The sequence below is a fragment of the Talpa occidentalis genome, unplaced genomic scaffold (assembly GCF_014898055.3).
Source record: "Talpa occidentalis isolate TD23 unplaced genomic scaffold, MPIMG_talOcc4v2.1 talOcc4.10, whole genome shotgun sequence".
NCBI classification, from domain to species: domain Eukaryota; kingdom Metazoa; phylum Chordata; class Mammalia; order Eulipotyphla; family Talpidae; genus Talpa; species Talpa occidentalis.
Window position 1 is genome coordinate 14,727,089 of NW_023600993.1, and position 20,030 is coordinate 14,747,118.

At 40.0% G+C, this 20,030-nt stretch overlaps 1 long non-coding RNA gene across 2 annotated transcripts in view; it reads right to left on the reverse strand.

The window, feature by feature from the left end:
* LOC119252581 (uncharacterized) overlaps positions 1-20,030 on the reverse strand; it is a 247,423-nt gene that overhangs the window by 190,684 nt on the left and 36,709 nt on the right. The window lies entirely within an intron of this gene.

A 20,030-nucleotide genomic window follows, 5' to 3' on the forward strand; every position in this document is an offset into this window, starting at 1 on the left:
TACTTTATTTAAAAATTCAGTGTAGTAAATACGAAAGAATCTTCAAAGACAGGATTTTTAGCTGAATACCCCAAAATCTCCGATGAAAGTCTCAATCTGTGCCCCTAAGCCCTGAACTGTCTTAGACTCAGGAAACTTGTCTCAAGAGGCGAATCTAACAGCTGCAGGGTTCTACATTCATGGCTGAATTTGAGTCAAGACAAGGAGTTAAAGTTTAGGTCAGGAAACAGTTTGCATCACATAAAAAAGAAAACATGCACAATTTATAATAATCAGCCATTCTGAATTCGTGAAATAAAGTGAGATCAATTACACAATGCAGTTAAAAGGTGGGGGGAAAGTTGGTTGTTTTCAACTTGATAGCACTGAAACTGGGAAAAGAAGCTTTTCTCTAGAATGGCTCTTTTTTAGAAATCATCCATTTGAATATGAAGACCCTTGCTGTAAAGAGGTGTGGCTAGGGAAGCAAAGGTCATTGAATTTGGCAGTGGTGCTTTGTCAAACATTTAATGTAGTGGAAGCAAAGTTAAAGTAGCAAGGATGGTTCCTGTAGGAAAACAGAGGCTTTACAAGGAAGAATACAAAGACAAGGGAAGTGGAGTCTTTTATTTCCAGGCAAAATAAAAGCTGTGTAGAATATGGTCCTTCTGGTTCAATCAAGTCTCCAAGATGCTTTCAAGTTGAACAGGTTTCTGAGCATTGCAAAGATATTTCATAAACGGTTTTTCTTAAGCTGTTGCTTATTAAATCAAAACTGAAACTGGCAAAGCAACAGCAAGAGCCAGGGGAAGCCAGTAGATGATGCATTAAATGCAGCCTCGAAAATAATTTTCAAGTCTTACTCAGCAACAGAATTTGGTTACGCCCTACTTCATCTGGAATGATTTCATCCCTTTGTTTTCCTAATCAATCTACCTTCTACAGTCTTCCTTGAAATCAAGCACCGAGTTTATCAAAAGAGTATTCCTTATTGTAATTAATTCCAAAGAATAGAAGAAAGCCACCCTTTTTAGCCAACATAAAGTAAAGAACTCTGACATTCGGTCATATTCATATAGAAAGAAGTTGTATTTTTACAGAAAAAAAAAAAAAAAAGACTGTAGGTTGAAGTTGATCTCAATGCTTAAAAATGCAGCCCCATTATTTACTAGCTTTGTGACTGGTCAGATCCATTAACCTCTCTGATTCTATTTCCTTAATAGCTATTTGCAATAAAAATGTCTTGCATACATGGAGACTATAAGAATTAAAAATAATACATATGAATTGCTTCATACACACTAATAACTACCATTTAATGAAGCCAATTAAGATATCCCAAGGTTCATAAAGAATTGTGGAGACTGTGAGGTCTGTTATTAGGGCAAGGCCCGAGGAAGTGTGTGAAAGAATTCACCAGAAAAGAAAAGGCAGATTTACTGAAATATCCTATAAAAGAACAGGGTGCAAGATTGGAGATATCACCTGTTAAGGAAGAGGAATTTGAGGCTCTCTTTTATACTCTGCTTACACAGGCTTTCTAACTTGGGGTACCAGTTTGCATGAGTTATCTGCTGGGCTGTCTGGTCCCAGGCACTGGCCTTTGACACGCAACGTGTCCCGGCCCTTCTTTTGCATTCCTGGGTCTGGGCTGGTTTTTCTAGTCAAGGTGGTCAGTCTTATGGCCGTTTCCATGGCAATCTTATTGATTCCCTTACCAATTCAAGCCTTCCAAACTTGTCTGCTGGGCAAGCAGTGGGGGCTTAGTTTTTAAACTTATTAAATGATACCCAGAGACTAAATGGGTAATATTTCTCAAAATATCTGGGAAAATGGTAGTCCCTACAGATAGGTCTTATAAAAAGATTCTATTATCAAATAAGTTTGGGCATCTATTGGAAATTAGTAAAACAGTCATCTCTCCTAAAGACTCCGAAAAATTCCCCAACTAAAAAATCTGCTTATGTTTATTTACCAATGAGTTTTCCAAGCTTAAGAATCTAGTAATCTTTTATTAGGTATCAATGGGAATCCCAGTCTTCGGCAAGTCTTGGTTCTCGGTACATTAAAAAAAATCTTATTAAAAAAAATCAATTCAAAAATGTTCAGTAGAGATTGTATTTCCCTAATAGGTTGATTCCAACATTGCTGTCCTTTTTTCATTGATTTGTTTCACCTCCAGTTTTAATTAATGAAAATAAGATCATTTATTTAAAATATACTGATTCATTTTCTTACTGAGGGACATTTTTGTGCAACTTTTGGGTTTAAAACTTTGTTTAGGGCCTCCCTGGTGGCGCAGGCGGTTGAGCGCTGCAATGTGAAGCTGTTCTCAACGCAGCCTCTGCAGTGCGGGTTCGGCCCCGGCCTGCCAGCGAGAATCCCACATGGCTTAGCAGACCTCTCCTGTCTCACCTGCTGCTCCCCTCAGCAGTGTATTTCATCAGTCTGCCTGTTCTGTTCCCCGCTCTGTCTCTGGTGAATCCTCTCACCCTCCTGCATATCTGGCCTGTACCCCGGTTCTTGCATAAATAAAATAAATCTTAAAAAAAACTTTATTGTTTAAATTGATCTATTTGTTTAAGGAATTATTATGTCTACAGCCAAGAAAATACATTGAGCCTTTGCATGTGACTTTTCGAGTTTCCATAGCTACAGATCCTGGATTACCTGCACACATAGTCTTTGAGCCTCTCTTTTCACTGTATCCTCTGATATTCCACCAGTTTTTGGCCTCTGAGGGTTCTCTACCTACATCTTCACTTCACCATCCTAAACATAAATATAACCTACTTTGTTTTGTTCTGGACTCATACTTTATCTCTTGCCCACATAGGTCACCTCATTCTCAGGAGTAACTGTCTAAAAACAACATTTCTAGGATCGAACTGGCGCAGTGGTTGAGCGCTGGGTTGCAAAGCTGCCCGCAGCCTCTGCAGCGCCAGTTCGATCCCCAGCCACCAGGCAAGGGTCCCACATGGCACGCAGACCTCTCCTGCCGCCTGCTGCTCCCCTCAGCAGTTTACTTTGGACCTTCTGCCTGTTCTGTTCCCCGTTCTGGCTCTGGTGAATTCTCTCACCTTCCCATGCTTCTGACTGTACCCAGTGCTTGTATGAATAAATAAATAAATCTTAAAAAAAAAAAAGTAACCTATTCTTAAAAAAAAAAAAAATTCCATGATCCATCCACCCTCTCCTGACTCACTCACTTCTTCAAGCTCTGACAGCAAGATCCCCTCCTAATCTATCCAAACTTTGGCAGGTAAATTCAGACATCTTTAATAACCCAGAAACAATTGTTAAGCAGGAAATTAAGAGTTGCTGGTAATACTTCTACATAGCAGCAGCCATTGCTACCTGGATGGCAGAGCACAGATGACTTGTTACATAAGACAATGACTTAGCTATTAGCAGGCTGGTAATCCAGTCTCACTCATGTACTGCTTTTGGTTTTTGGGAAAAGTAGTCTATTGGCAATAACCCAAAAGTTGTAAATTTGCTCCCATCGATGCTTTCTGTGCATTTCATACCTGGCCATCATGCAAAGAGCCCAGAGATCAAAAGCCCCAATCCCACAGGCCTTGTAGAAAGTGCCAGTTGTAAGAAGCAGCCAGAACATTCATCTCATAATCTCAGTTCCGAGAACACCGAGCTATCAAACAGCCTGCTGAGATGGCAGGAGCTGCCTTGGTGATGTCCAAGTTTAGGGCCATGGCAGGGAAAGGGCTGAGGTGTTTTGGCACGAGGGATGGAGAATGGCTTCTCAGCACCTGCCCACAGTATGCTTGCTTCCAGGTGCTATGACAAACACCTTGGCTTTTTTATGATGCTCTAAAACTATTCCTCAGTCCAACATGAGACTATAAACAAAGAGGAATATGGATGAACTCCATGAATACTGAAACAGAAGACCCCTTTTAGAGCAGAATTTAATACACCTACTCATAATCGATCTTTGGTTGCATTTTTCATGTTGTTGCTCTCATGCATATGAAAGCTCATTGTAATAAAATTCAAGTGTAGATTTTCTATCACTTTTCAGCTTCCCAGAGCAGGAGGTTTTGAATAAAAAGTCTAATGATAAGATTTAACACACATAACACTTTTCCAATAAAAGTACTATTCTAAATACTTCACATATGTTGACTATCTTTGATTGCTCACAATTACCTCATGAAGTTAGTACTATTATTAACCCATGCTAGAGATGAGAAATGAAGTAAAATAACTAACTATAGGGACCGAAGCAGAAATAAGCACATATGTAGGGTAGAGAGCATACACACAGCATGCGGCTGATGTGGGTTGTTCCAGAACCGATAGTCCTACACGAGTGATGAAGCAGCAGGTGGTTATAAAAGGACTTAAGGCTGACTGGAGAAGACCACTAACACCACTACCCCCTACTACAGGAAAGTCATTAATTCACATTTGGCCTCAGTTTCCCTATCTGTAAGATGAACATATGCTTACCTTTCCCCAGAACATATAAAAATATATTTAAAAGCATTGCAGAGATCCATGATAACACTGTGAATAACATGCAATCTGCTATGAATAAGTAACCTAAATCTATGCATTGGAAGAACCACATTTTGAATCAGAATTGCCCAGATCCCTGGGAACTAAAATTAGGAAATGACTTAGAGTTTCTTTCTGGCACCCTGGCATACCATTCAGACAGGACTCTGGAGTTAAGGAAGACAGGCAGTTGTATTCCATTCACAGCTATTTTTCTATTGATAATTGGGTCCATATATTAGATTGAGTCAAATAAAATGATCTATATTCAACCACTTTGTACTTAGAAAATACTAACAATTTCATATGGCCAATCAGATAAAAACTTTATTTTATGAGGAAAAAGTATGTTTGATTAGAAGGTAAGTCTGTAATAGGTCTAGGCTAAAATAGCTAACCCAAACCAACTAACTGACATCAAACCTACAGCAACCCTAAATATATAATGAGTAGGGAGGTGGTTGTGCAAACTTTACTCACTCCTGTGGAAATTTAGGTCAGTGTATGTGTTCACAGTTAGCACATGAGAGATAGAAAGATGATACATACATATCATATATATATATATATATATATATATATATGGAGAGAGAGAGAGAGAGAGAGAGAAGAGAGACATACTTAGCAGGATTTTTGTCCTCATGCCCAGTATTCTAGAAAACTTTTGCAACCTTGCTCAGCTTTTGTAGAAGAAAAATTTGAATCTGCTAGATTTTTTGCAAAACAAAATGAAACAATAACAAGTCCTCTTCCTAGGATTTTTTTCCAGGATGGTGAAAGACAGTGAGTAATGGAATGGAACTCTATAATACTCTTCTATGACTCCATTGTAATCTGGGAGATAGCCCTACAAAACAGATTTGGAGTCACTCCAGTTCATGCCGTCAGTTTGGACAAAGACAGGCAGTACAAATGGGCAGACAATTTTTTTGATAATGAAATCTAGAAATTCATTTGGAAGGCCCTGAACAATGTTTAATGCCGCAGTGCCATCAGCATGAAGTGGAACGGCTCTGCTTTGAAGTGCCTGGCAAAAAAGGCGCATGTCTCTGCATCTCAGGAGCACAAGTAATAAACATCATGTTACTGTAAATTCCATTTTTATAGCAGAGATTAATAATTCATGAACATGCATTTCTTACTGCTATTCCAATGAGTTTCCAGAAAACTTCATTCTAAATGATAAAAGAGTATGTTTAAATTCCCACATTGTCACACATGTCCTATACATGTAATAAGATATACAGACACATAAAGATTAAAAAAAATATGAATTTCGCCTCCCTTTCTCTGTCCCTGGCCATCTTGGTGGCTGCTCTTGGTTGGGGGACATCCCCCACCTAAAGCAGGAAGTTGGTAGCCACAAAGAAAAGGAAAGAGTTGCTGGAGTCCATCAACTCTAGGCTCCAACTCATTATGGAAAGTGCAAAGAACACACTGGGGGACAAACAGATCTCTGAAAATAATCAGACAACGCAAAGAAAAACTGAGCATCCTCACCAACAACTTTCCGATGTGCCCAGCCTTTAGGAAATCTGAAATAGAGCAGCACAACATTCTGGCCAGAACTGGTGTCCATCACTGGAGTGGAATGACATTGATCTGTGCTTATGGAGTGCATGATACTACAGAGTCTCCCACTGGCTACCATGGATCCAGGTGATTCTGATATCACTAGCAGCATGCCAGAGTAGACTGGCGAAAAGTCAATCATGAAAAAGCTTTACTAAAACTAGCCAGAGGGCCTCTCCTGGTGGCACAGGGTTTGAGCGCTGGGCTGCGAAGCTGCCTGCAGCCTCTGCAGTGCCAGTTCGATTCCCGGCCGCCAGCGAGGGTCCCACATGGCACAACTAGACCTCTCCTGCCGTGCCCGCTGCTCCCCTCAGCAGTGTACTTTGTCAGTCTGCCTGTTCTGTTCCCCGCTCTGGCTCTGGTGAATTCTCTCACCCTCCGATGCTTCTGACTGTACCCAGTGCTTGTATAAATAAATAAATAAATCATAAATAAATAAATAAATAAATAAATAAAACTAGCCAGAGCTTGTTTTAAGAAAACTAGGAATTCTGGAAGAATCATCTCTCTATCCAAAGGCATTTTTGGTGACTCTGGAGATCTCAAGTGTCACTGCACATCAGAAATTTCTAAGAAAAGAACTGAAGCATAATGACGTTACATCTTCCTGGGGACTGTGTTATATACAAGTAGATAATGCAAATGAGAGCAAAAGAATTGTTCATTCTCCATCATCCATCACTCCTCTTAGATATCCCTTAGAAATCGAACATTAGTATGAAATTGTCTCTGGAATGACTGACCTGGGCAGTGGCATTTATGTGAAGGTGTGTGCTCATCCTCCCACCAACACATGCACACATACAGGCACACAAAACATTTGCACAAACAGAATGTATAACTATGACAGTCTCCCTGCAGTCAAGTGTCAATTCATAAATCAGTTTTTGGTCTATGAAGTCATTCAACCTCATACTTAGACTGCAGTTGGGAAATTATGCTCAGAAGCCCACCTTGAAGCTCTCCTGTTTGCAGTGATGAAGTTTAGCTAGCAATGCAATCGGGTGAAAGTATTTACTGTTCCATTATTTGGCTTGCTGAGTGAGTTCTACAACTGCTAGTCTCTCTGTTTCTGGCATCTTCTCTTTTTAAGAATGGTATTCCAGATTTTTAAATCCATCTTATTTTTAGATGTTAAATAGCATCTCTCCCTAGTCGAATTGCATCAAGCCATAGAATATGCAGCCATCTCCAGGACTATGTGTCATTTTTCAGAAACTGACTTTATAAAATGACCCCAGAGGGATGTACAGCCTTGTTTTGAGATCATCTGAGTTTTCCTGTGCCCACCTATGGAAGATGGTGGTAATTCTCAACCTAATATTATTTCCTCCATCTCTCCATCCTTTCCCTGTGCCACAAGTCATAGATAGTACACATCTATCACCCAAGAAAATTCATATTGGAAAACATTGATATCTATAACCTATCATAAATTTATTTTCACATTCTCTAAATGCACTGTTTACATTTCAGTTTTTTTTATTTTTAAAAATATTTATTTATTTATGCATACAAGAGCTTATTTATTTATGCATACAGGCCAGAGATGTGGCGTTGGGGGTAGGCATGAAAGGATGCACCAGAGACAGAGTTGGGGACAGAACAGGCAGACTGACTAAAATACACTGCTGAGGGGAGCAGCAGGTGAGACAGGAGAGGTCTGCTGCACCATGTGGGTTTCTCTCTGGCCAGCCAGGGACTGAACTCGTGCTGCAGAGGCTGCGTTTTGCTTCATAGTGCGGTGCTTAACCCCTTGCACTGCCAGGGAGGCCCCCATTTCAATTTTAAATGGTATTTCCTAATAATCTATTTTTCTAATCTACTGATTATGGAACAAAAGAGGCTGACCTATATACACTTCCTGCTCCCACCACCAGTCTCCTCACCTAAATGTCTGAGATCATGGATGGATATACAGAATTGAAAGCAGCACCTTGGATGAGAGTTTATGAAGGAAAAAAAAATAGGTCGTAGGACTGAAGGTAGAGAAAGATGAGTCTTTGCATATTAAGATCTATCATATATATGATACTAATTTAGAAACAAAGATGATTTTGACAGTGAAATGCTAATATTTCAACTTCCTCTGAAGGGAAGCCTGCAGTTGATTGAATCAAAGGCATTCACAAAGGGTGGTTGTTTCGGTTCTGTGTCATTCAAGAATAAGAAAAAAGGGTGAAAGAAAATATTCTGTTATGTGTTGTCATCTGGGTTTGCTTTTCTTGACTATGGAAAAGCATTTGATTGTAGTTTATGTCACCCCAGTGAACAATACCACAATATGTCAAGACCGTTAGAATTCAACTACAAAGGAGCTAAGAAAAGAGTTCTGGTTTTCACGTCGATCAGCATCTTCTGCTTAGATTTGAAGACCTTAAAATTAACTCAAGCAATATAAAAAAAAAATACCAGACACAATACAGAACAGGCAATCTCACAAAAGACTTCCTTTATGGCTCATCAGAGTAAATTTCTTGTCAAAATACTCCCTGCGCTAAGTAAAGGTTATCTATTCATATGAACACCTGACTTATAAAATCAATCAGGGCACAATAAGAAAGATGCTTGCTTTTTGCATGCATTCAAGTTGTTTCTTCCATTAACTTAACTTCCTAAAAATATATTTCATTTTTCAGTCTGCTCTGCATAACTCATTAACATCATAATCGCCAGCAATAATTGCCTGAAGTGAGTAAAGAAAATCACGAAAGATGAAGAGTTGAATTACCACTTAATGAAAGAAGAAAAAAAAAGAAGACAATTTAAATCAACAGTCTACGATATTGCCACCACTCCCTTCCTTGAGAAAATGTATAGTAATTGTGTTACTTGGAGCTTGTTGTGTTTATAAATGAGGACTCTCAGACAGGAAATTCTCAGAATGATTCTTAGGGCTTAATTGATGATATGAATCAGATGAACTTAAGAATATTTGCTCAGCAATCTAAAGGTACATTTTTATAGCAAGTTGCAAAATATTACTATTGAAAATATTTCAAAATTATCTCTGTGGTAATTAGCAGCCATAACCAAAAATGAAATGTTTCCTCTTTTTTTTAAAAAGGTGTGGAACCTACCAAAGTTCTTTTTAATATTTGGGCACTTATGGCTATCCATTTAAACTAAAGCTTCTTAACCAGTTGATTTCGATTCCCAGGCAACATCTGGTCATGTCTGAATTAGTTTTCAGATGTCACAGCTTAGGTGATGCTACTGGCATGTAGGTTAATTCCCTACAACAAGGCACTATCTGGCCCAAAATGTCAGTAGTACAGATTTACTACAGTGGGGAGCAGAACAGGCAAATCTACTGAAATACACTACCGAGGGAGGAGTGGACAGACAGGAGAGGTCTGCTGCTCCATGTGGGTCAGCTCCGTGGTGGGAGATTGATTCAGGCCACAGCAGTGATAAGGCTGAGACTTAATCACTAGGCCATCAGGGAGACCCAGTGAGTGTTCTGAGAACCCCCTGTGATGCTAATAACACTGATCTGAGCCTACTCTTTGAGAACCACTACCCTAGTTCAATGGATACTGCGTCCTAAAATAAAATGCAAGACAATCGTGATGCAACTTTTTAGAGGGAGTGGCTAAAAATTCCTACCTCACAACAAAGACATAAACCAACAGAGATTCAGAGATGAGGGATATGGAAGACTTGGGGAACCCTAAAATGTGTACCACCCACTACTTCATGAACAGGAAAGGTGGGGTTGGAGAGAGTAGTCACCACCTTCCAAAAAGACTGGAGGGAGGGCCTCCCCGGTGGCGCAGCGGTTGAGCACTGGGTTGCAAAGCTGCCCGCGGCCTCTGAGGCGCCAGTTCGATCCCCGGCTGCTCCCTGGCCACCGCAGGGTCCCACATGGCGCGCAGACCTCTCCAGCCGCCCGCTGCTCCCCTCAGCAGTGTACTTCAGTCCTTCTGCCTGCTCTGCTCCCTGCTCTGGCTCTGGTGAATTCTCTCACCTTCCCGCGCTTCTGACTGTACCCAGTGCTTGTATAAATAAATAAAAAAATAAATCCTTAAAAAAAAATAAATAAAAATAACAAAAAGACTGGAGGGAAAAAAAGTTTCAACATGATCACATAGAAAGCTATGTTCCTTGTAGTTTGCAAACACAGAGTGGATTTGTGTCTCTCACCTGAGAAACCTTGATAGCAAAAAAGACTAACTGGCTAACCGGTCAGATCATGGGGCAGCTGGAAAATGGTCACTATGTTGGAATTTACAGCTGGAATGTACTGCTGGAATTCTCAGAGAAAAAGATGAATGCAGGTCATCAGGGCAAAAGATGAATACAGATCATATCGAGGCTGTCTGCAAGGCACTCTGCTTCATCTTCTTAAATTCTGTCCAAGAGCAGCCCTTGGGGTAAGAAGAAAAGGCTGGCGGTGTGGCTGGGTGTGTAAGGCTGGGGGAGGTAAGATACCAGCCACAACAGAGGGGCATTTTCCTTCTTTCAGGTGATGACAGCTGGAAAATTTCTCCCAGAATGAACGGGAATGAGCTATCCCAACAACTCAGTTGTTCATTTATAAATGCCTTCCAAGTCTCATGAGCTCAGAAATTGGATAAGTAGAAGCTTCCCCGTTCAGTAGGGAAATTTTCCCCCGTAGTGCAATCTCCCACTTTCACTTCAACTCTGGGTCAGAAGCACAGTTTGTCAGCTCATGGGGAATAAATAAATTGGAATGGAAAACGGATGGAAATAAATGGAGACGATGCCAGCTTCACCCTCTTCCCTGACTTCTGCCTTCCTGTCTGCAGAAGGTGTGAGCAACAGGAGGAGGAGCTATTTTTAACTACACTTGAGGCTAGACTTTTAAATTATTAAACTAAGAATGTGTTTGTGATTTTAATTGGCTGGAGAATTGATACCATTACTGAAGAGGGAGCAGACATGCAAAGGCCTTGCCTGAGATTTGGTCCAGAGTTAAGGGATGAACTTGCCACCCACCCAGTAGAGATTTAACAGGAGAACAGAAGCTAAAAGGAAGTTGCTGCCGCTTCCTCATTGTCTCCCTGAGAGCTGTCTCCAGTGATGGCTATACACTTGGTATTTATCTGATCTTCCTAAGGTTTTTGAATGAGCTTCCTGCTATTCAAATCCATGTCTGACCCACTGCTCTACATTTGTTTGCAGCTTCTCCTTTTATAGAGGAGATAACGGATTATTACATAGAGCCTGGTTAATTGTGAGCCAGAGAAAGTCTGATAAATGGCTGTTTAAATTCAGAAACACCATCTTCCATTCCAGGATAGATAAATAGTTCAAAGAACACAGGAGTTTGAAGTCTCTTAATAACTTAATACTTAGATGAGTAATTGAGTAAATCATTTCAGGATTTAGTTTTAATTTATATAGACAATTGCAGAGTAAGACGGGAAGAATGTGAGAACCCTAATGGATACATATTTTCAGCCGGAGCTAGTTTGAGTATTTGAATTCATTGCTATGAGCTGTGACAGTAAATTCTTCATCGGGCCCTGAGTTTTTCTTCCCCTTTTAATTCACCCTGCTCACTGTTACCATAGCAGTGTTGCAGTGAAACACCATTCTGATCAGATCCCAAATCAAAACTGGTCAATGTGTCCCCGTCTCTATGGAATGATCACACTCCGTGTTGGTTAGTCTGTGATGAGTAGGACATTCTTACAGACGATTGATATAATTCAGGAAAGAAAATGAGCAACTGAATCAGTCAGGGTTCTATGAGAGAAATGAAAACACTGTTATTTCTCTGGCTAGCACCTATGTGTATATATGACACATATATGACATAGACAGTACATATTATAATGACATGTATGCTTGTGTGTGGCATAAAATACGTGTCCATGAGACACACTTTTATGTACTACATGACTGTATGGCATATATATTCCTACATTTTAAGCAATGACTTAAGTGACGTGGGGACTGATCAGACAAATCTGAAACCTATATAGGAAGGGCAGTCTAGAAACTCTGAGGCAGGAGCAGAAGCTGTTGTAGTCCATAGGCCGAATGTCTTCTTTAAGGGAGTTTTCAATTCTGCTTTTAATTCTTTCCACCAATTGAATTATGTCTACCCACATTACTGAGGATAATCTTCTTTATTTAACACCCACTAATTGCAACTGTTAATCATATTTACAAAATCCTTTCCAGCCACACCTAGGTTACTGTTTGATCAAATAACCAGAGACTAGCCGTGCTGAATTGATACACAAAACTTTCCATGACAGCAGCACTATCAAGAGGTGCAAGTAGCTTCCTACCACTTGACTCAGGATTCTAATTTCTGAAATGTGTCCTAAAAGCAATAAGCAGAGCTGTGCATAACTTTCTACGTGTTTTAGTGGCTCATTTCAATTACTATTATGAATCAAATTTCTATCCCACCAGTCACAGGCCCACACATTTTTGCCCAACAAAGTGCACTAATTTGGCAAGGTCAAGTCTAGATCATTACTGAGTCACTGACTAATAAATTGAATTTTTAATGAAAAGTGGAAAGGTGTTAAATGGTATTGCTGCCCCTCTCCCTGCCCTGTAACAGTATCAAGTGTGTATATTGTCATTATTTATTCCTCCACATTATAATGTTTCCCAAAGAATCTGTAGTAAGCTTGTACATATTATACTCTGAAAAATATTACATATATTTAATAACAGCAAGAGACATTTTAAAGTACCAATAAAAGCAAAAACAACATTGTAATTAAACTAAGTACAGCACTCAGAATATGACAACATAATTTGTATGTATCACAATGTTATGATTTTCTCAGTGCCTAACACACCACACAGAGTCTTATATTAGGCAATCAGAACTGGATGGCAGAGAACTGAGCTCAGGCCCCTGAGTTCCATCATAGGATTAACCAGTGGCAGCCAGAGTAGGCAAGACAAAGAAAACAACCTTCTGGTAAGTAGTGGAGCTTTCAGAGACTCTACTAGTCTTTTACCTGGTGCCCACCCAGGCCAAGGGCAAAGAACCAACATAAAAAACTGGTTGGTAACTCCACTGCTCTTGACAGTGGTTTCCCTGCCACCCAAAGGCACATCTCCTAGTGTCCTTATGCCAGCTTCCAAAATCATAGACTCTGTCAATTTCAGCACTTTCAGGCCCTCTTGACTAATCCAAAGGGAGCAAAACTATTATCCAACTTCTTCACCTCTCAGACCACCAGCAGGGGTTATCAGTGGCCATAACAAGGTTATTCACTGGATCCAGCCACATAACAATGAACAAGGCTGCTGTAATTTAATTGTATGAGCTTAACTTCCACCCCTTATCTTGATCTTCTGACCTCAACCTTAGGGTGAGACCAGCCCATGGGGCAAGTCAGTTAGTCTTTTGAACTTCCTTTTCTACTCCATGTGGTGGGTTGTTGGACTCAGAATCCTTGGATTAAGTAATCTCTCTCTCTTTCTGCAGATTTGTCTGATTATATTATTCCCCCATTTTTAGATTTGAATTGAGAGAGTGGGAAAGATGCTAGAGATTTCCATTTGCACCGTGAGCTTTAGCACCCCCCCCCCCACTTCTCTGGGTCAATTTTTATGAGACAACTTATAATATGGCTTGAATATTCACTTAAATATCAATGAAGGACTGTGTTGATTCCAAGTTTCACTATTTCTTTTGAACACAGCTCCCTTAGAAAGCTAAAGGGATTGGGCCTCCCCGGTGGCGCAGCGGTTGAGCGCTGGGTTGCGAAGCTGCCCACAGCCTCTGCGGTGCCGGTTCGATCCCCGGCTGCTCCCCGGCCACCGGAGGAGGGTCCCACATGGCGCGCAGACCTCTCCTGCCGCCCGCTGCTCCCCTCAGCAGTGTACTTCGGTCCTTCTGCCTGCTCTGCTCCCTGCTCTGGCTCTGGTGAATTCTCTCACCCTCCCGCGCTTCTGACTGTACCCAGTGCATGCATAAACAAAACAAACAAACAAATAAATAAATAAATAAAACATGCCTCTATAAAAAAAAAAAAAAGAAAGCTAAAGGGATTTAAAGTAATTGACAGTCAAGATTCAGACATATCCAAACTCCCTACTCTGATTCAGGCAGTTTATCTAATAGAATTAAAATCTCACCTTTGGCCCCAAACAATTGCTTAAAATCCTATACTCTTCCCAACCCCTCCCCATTTTTAGTTTCATATGTCCCTAATATTCTGGTATTAATCCCACATTACTCTCACATTAGGACTGGGCAGAATAACAGACCCTCTTCCTCTATAAATTATAGCTACCTCTAGAGATCTTAGTGCCTTCCTTCTGTTCTGATCTTCCAAGCCACTGTTTGTCTGTGTACATTTGGTTTTTCTGAATTACTGCTTCTTTCTCATGTTGAGTGAATCCCTATTCATGCCAACTCCTGCCAACTAGTAAGAATCTCCTCCTGCTAGAGTTTACTATTTACCTCCTTTACTCTTCCTCGGCCTTGGTCATTTATCCTGTCTCAACAGGAGTTCTGCAGTCAGCAGAATTATGAGGTAACCCCCGAGATTTCTTACTGGCCGTGTTTACACCCTGTGTAAGTCCCACTTCTTTGATCATGAGTAAGAGCCAATGCATGTGATGGATTTCCTCCATGATCTGTTTTCATTATATGCCCAAAGGTGAGGGATTCTAGAAGTAGGGGCAATTGAGATCTCAAGTGAGGGCTTTTGAGAACATCAAAAGTGAGATTAACTTGGATGAGTCTGGCCTAACCTAGGACCTACACAGGAGGATCTAGAGGGAAGAAAAACAGGTAGGAGAGCTGCTCACTATTAATGTGAAAGAAGCAAAGTGCCACATTGCAGAGAGGGCCATAGGCAGAGAAAATTGGGTGGCCTTTGGCAAATAGGAACGTAAGTCCTTCAAATATAAGACATCAAGATTCTGCTGATAATCCCAGGGGTTTGAAGAGGTACCCAAGTTCAAGAAAGGCAGGTGCCCAGTCAGTGTCTCAAGGGCATCCCCATGAGCAAAGACTCCACTGAGCTGTGCTCCTGACTCCAGAAACCAAGCAATGAACGCATGTTATTTGAAATGGCTATGTTTGAGATATTTTGTCACACATCAACAGGAAACTAGGTTCGCAGGTTGTTATTGTTTCTAGAAGCATGAGTGAAGATTGTAGTACTGGAGACTGCACACACTATTCGAGAGTCAGGCAGAAATTCTCGCAGCACACCATTAACCCTCAAGAGGCACAGCAACACACTTTTCCATCTTTAAGTTGCCAATATCTCTTTTGCTCTAAGAGGAGTTGGATCTACTTTCTGGCCCAGGTTCCTCCCACTCCTGCACGGGACTGATACCTGCAGACCACCCCTCAGGACTTTTCTCTGAGTCCTGAGATAAAACAACATTGTCCTTGGGGACCTGCAGGCTCAGCTGGGGAAGTTGCTTCCATTAATTACAGTACAAAGAAACCTCTTGAATGTGGTATTGTGCAGTTTGTTTTGAAAATCATATTCCTTTTGAAAATTACCATTCATTATGCTTTGTAGCCAAACCATTTTACTTAGGAGCAGAAATATGATTTTCCACCAGCTGAATGGTCTCTTCACAATGAAGCTAGAGAATCATTTCTTGAGCAAGACTGCCTCTCCTGATGCTAAGCTCTTCTTGCATATTTTAGGGAGGGGAATGGACAAATCACTTGTAAATAGGAAAATAAATCTTTGCAAGCAAGAGAGACCTCCCTTTCAGTTTATTTCTATGAGCATCTTTTGCATGTTTTGCTGGTAAAATGGAAAACAATATAACTATCTATTTTTTGGTGAATAACTATATAATTCATCACTTCGAAATCTAAATCTTTCTCTCTGATCTGTAATACCTCTTGGTCTCTATAATAAAAACAATCAAATCAATGCCATGTGTCTCAAATATGCAATACTTTGTGACATTTCTGATCAAAGTCATTTTTCGGCTCCTTGACACTGTAGTTTCTTGATATATGCAATGCCATATTTATAGCTATGAATTGTATTTGCTGGATAGGCTGCAAGGATTTGTATAGTGATTTGCAATGTATGTCCCTGAAAGCAACCATAAAGAAATAAGTTGCATTATAAAAAACACATTTGATGCCTCAATTAAGCCCATTCATCATAATTTTTCAAAATTCCACCATGCATAGGTCAGAGCTACTGCTGTGCATTTACTGCAAGTTTCAATCTCATGGATTTGAGATTTGTAAGTTTCTAATTATTTTCTAGATCCAACTGAATACCAATAATCAAAGACGAGCTATTTAGTAAAATACCTTGTCTTATTACAAATAAACAAAATCAGTCTTTTGATCAAAATGCTTGTGTGGGTACATAAGCACTGAAGTGGGTAATTCATTGAAAAGGGCAAGGCTTGTGGTAGACATAAAAAGGAGCAGAGATGATTCCTTTCCCTTCTTTGCTTTCTTATTCTGCCATCACAGGCTAAGAAATAGGAGGTTTTTAATCTGCCATGTTAACCACTGACTCAAATAAATATATAAATACTACTAAACCAAAGAAGTCCTAAAATACAACGACTCCCTTCTGCAACTCCAGTCACTTCATAACCTTTCCAAGTGTTGTTAGCTATAGTTAGGGAAAAATAATTTTGAAATGGCCAATCTAATCAAGTTAAAAAACAAACCACGAGTCCATCATATCAACCCCCCACTTCCTGAATCTGGACTATTGTGACTTCTTCCCCATATTTTTTGTCATGGCCAACAGATTTCAGGTCCCATAGATTGAAGTCATGATTTTCTTACTTTTTTTTTTAAGATTTATTTATTTATTTGTACAAGCACTGGGTACAGTCAGAAGCGCGGGAGGGTGAGAGAATTCACCAGAACCAGAGCAGGGAGCAGAGCAGGCAGAAGGACCAAAGTACACTGCTGAGGGGAGCAGCGGGCGGCAGGAGAGGTCTGCGCGCCATGTGGGACCCTCGTCCAGTGGCCGGGGATTGAACCGGCGCTGCAGAGGCTGTGGGCAGCTTCGCAACCCAGCGCTCAACCACTGCGCCACCGGGGAGGCCCATGATTTTCTTATTCACTATTGTATTCCCACGGTTTAGAAGTGTCAGACATACAGTTGAGCCCTTCCAAATATTTGTGGAACACATGAATATCTCTAAGCATTTTGAAATTTGAGTTTCTCTAAAATCAGAAAATGGATTATATAAACCATGTTAACACAAACATTTCCCACTGTTCTTTGACCCCTAAACTATTTCAGACTTAAAATAAAGCAATAGTAAAGAAAAAACAGCAGAGACATCAGTGATCATGCACTTACTGAGGAAATAGTTTCTACAGAATTCATTTAAGAAAAAATCACTAAACAAATGAGTAAGTAGGAAATACCAGCCATACCACAACTTCTAAGATAAGTGGAAATAAGAACCCAGAGTATATAATAGTATCTAAAGTATATTTTGCAACAAAATATAAGGCATGCAAAGAAATAAGGATTGTGACCAATATATAGGAATATCTATTTCATCTCTGAACAGGTCTAGCTGTTGGGCATACCAAACAAAGAAAAAGCTATTATAGTCTGTTCAAAAACTAAAGAATACCAAGTCTAAATAGCTAAGGACTGTATGGTGACAAAGTATAATCAATTAGAGAATATCAATAAAGAGATGGGGATTAGAAAAACTAACCATAGAATTTGGGGTATTGAAAAGTGTAATAACTAAAAGGAGAAATGACTGCAATAGCTCAACAGATAGGAGCTGGTAAAAGAAACAACCAGCCTACCTCAAGGGGATAAATAAAGATCATTCAATTTGAAGAAAATACAATAAAAGAATGGAGAAAAAAATGAATAGCACCTCAGATATATATGGGACAACATAAAGCATAATAACAGGAGATTAAAGGAGTTTCAGAAGGAGAGGGGAAGAAAGAGCAGAACAAAATGAAGAAATGTACAAAGAAATAAATGGCTATGTATTTCCAAAATTTGATAACCAAAAAAGCATTAACTACATATCCATAAAGCTTAATGAGCTTCAAGTAAGATAAGTACATAGATACGTAGCTATACACACTAGACGTACTGGACGTATACAGAAAAGTCAAAGAGAAAATCCTAAAAGTAGCTGCACACATACACACACACACATCAACTCACCATGAACAAGGGAACCACATCAAAATTAGCAGATAATGAAAAAAAAAAAAAAAAAAACCAGCACCAACAAAGATGGAAATAGCGCATGGCTATGACAATTTCACAATCAGAAATACTGAAGGAAACACTTCAAGCTGAAGGGAAATGAAGCCAAGTGGTAACCCGCATGTACACAAAGAAATAAATAACAGCAGTAAATATCGTTTTGTAAGAAGATGCAAAAAAGTAAGTGCAAATATACCTACATATTATTGAATTTGTAAACACAAGTATGTTTTTTTACCTTAACTCATTCAAAAGACAATTGTTATAAACTATACTGTTGAGTTTAAAGCATATCAGATTTAGATGTATGATACCAACTTTTGAAAAGTCTGATAGTGTGACTGCTTGCTGCAGAATCCAGATGAAGACACTAAAATTTCAGACTTGGAAGGGAATGGGGAAGTGCATGGAGGAAAGCCAGACCACCCATCAGTTGGCAGGTTGAGAATGATCCTGACTTCCCTTGGATTTTCCTTTAATCTTCCTCTTTGACTTTGCTTTTTCTATCACTCTCTACAGCATTACCTCATTTTTCCTCCCTGCCCCCAGAGAAAAGAAAGCAAAGTAGTATCAATTATTTGAAAAACTTCCCAAATTAAGAGAATATTAAAAAAATTTCAGAGCACATTTGTATTCTATCAAAAGATAAATTTGTTCCTTTGTCCCATCGTCCATTACAATTGCCCTGGGAATTTTGGTGGAGTGCCTGGGTCACTGATACCAAGAGATGGAAATAGAGAAACCACCAGAACTTAGAAGTTCTAACCTGCTATTGATTTGCAATTCCTGGAGCACACACAGACCGTGTGAATTTTGCTAATCTTTTTCTTTTTTAAGAGTAGAGAGATTCAGTTGTTATGGAACCTGGAGATAGAGCTTGCTGGAAGTAATAAAAATGGCATGTGGCATCCATGGAATTAATACCTTAAGGAAAATGCTTTTCTCTTTCTATGTCTCCTTATTATCCTTATCCTTATTTCTATCATCACTTGTCCTATTCCTTCACTATCTTTTTTTTTATTTTAAAGATTTATTTATTTATTTATTTATTTATGCAAGCACTGGGTACAGTCAGAAGCACAGGAGGGTGAGAGAATTCACCGATCCAGAGCAGGGAGCAGAGCAGGCAGGCTGACGAAGTACACTGCTGAGGGGAGCAGCAGGCATGGCAGGAGAGGTCTGTGTGCCATGTGGGACCCTCGCCGGTGGCCGGGGATCGAACCGGCGCTGCAGAGGCTGTGGGCAGCTTCGCAGCCCAGCGCTCAACCACTGCACTATAAGGGGAGGCCCTCACTATCTTTTATTTATGTGAAGAAGTACTGTCTTTTAAAAATGTTTTGATTATCGACAGGAATAGAAGTTACTATGAAGCAACTGGGATATGACTGTCCTACTTGGTTAAAACACATAATTCAATAAAAGAAAATCTGGACTGAGTAAGAGAAGAGTTTGGTATGGGCTATGGCTGTTGGCAGAATGAAAATCTCCAAACGTTATTTGGAGATGTCTGTGATTCACTCTTTGGGCTCCAACGTGTCTGCAGGTTGACCATGTAAATATCAAAAAAGTTGCTTAAGGCAATGGAGAGGTGGTAACATCCACTGTCAGCTCTCCTCCTTGATTCTGCTGTCTGATGCTCAGGCTTGCAGAGAAACATTAGAAAATATTTGTTCCCTTAGGAATCTTCTAGGGTATTTGTGGACTACCTGCTTCTAGTTCTGACTCAGTCCTTCAAGATATAAGAGTAATTAACTGATACTGGCCTCTCTTCTCATCCCCAGAAAGTATCAGCTGCCACACTTG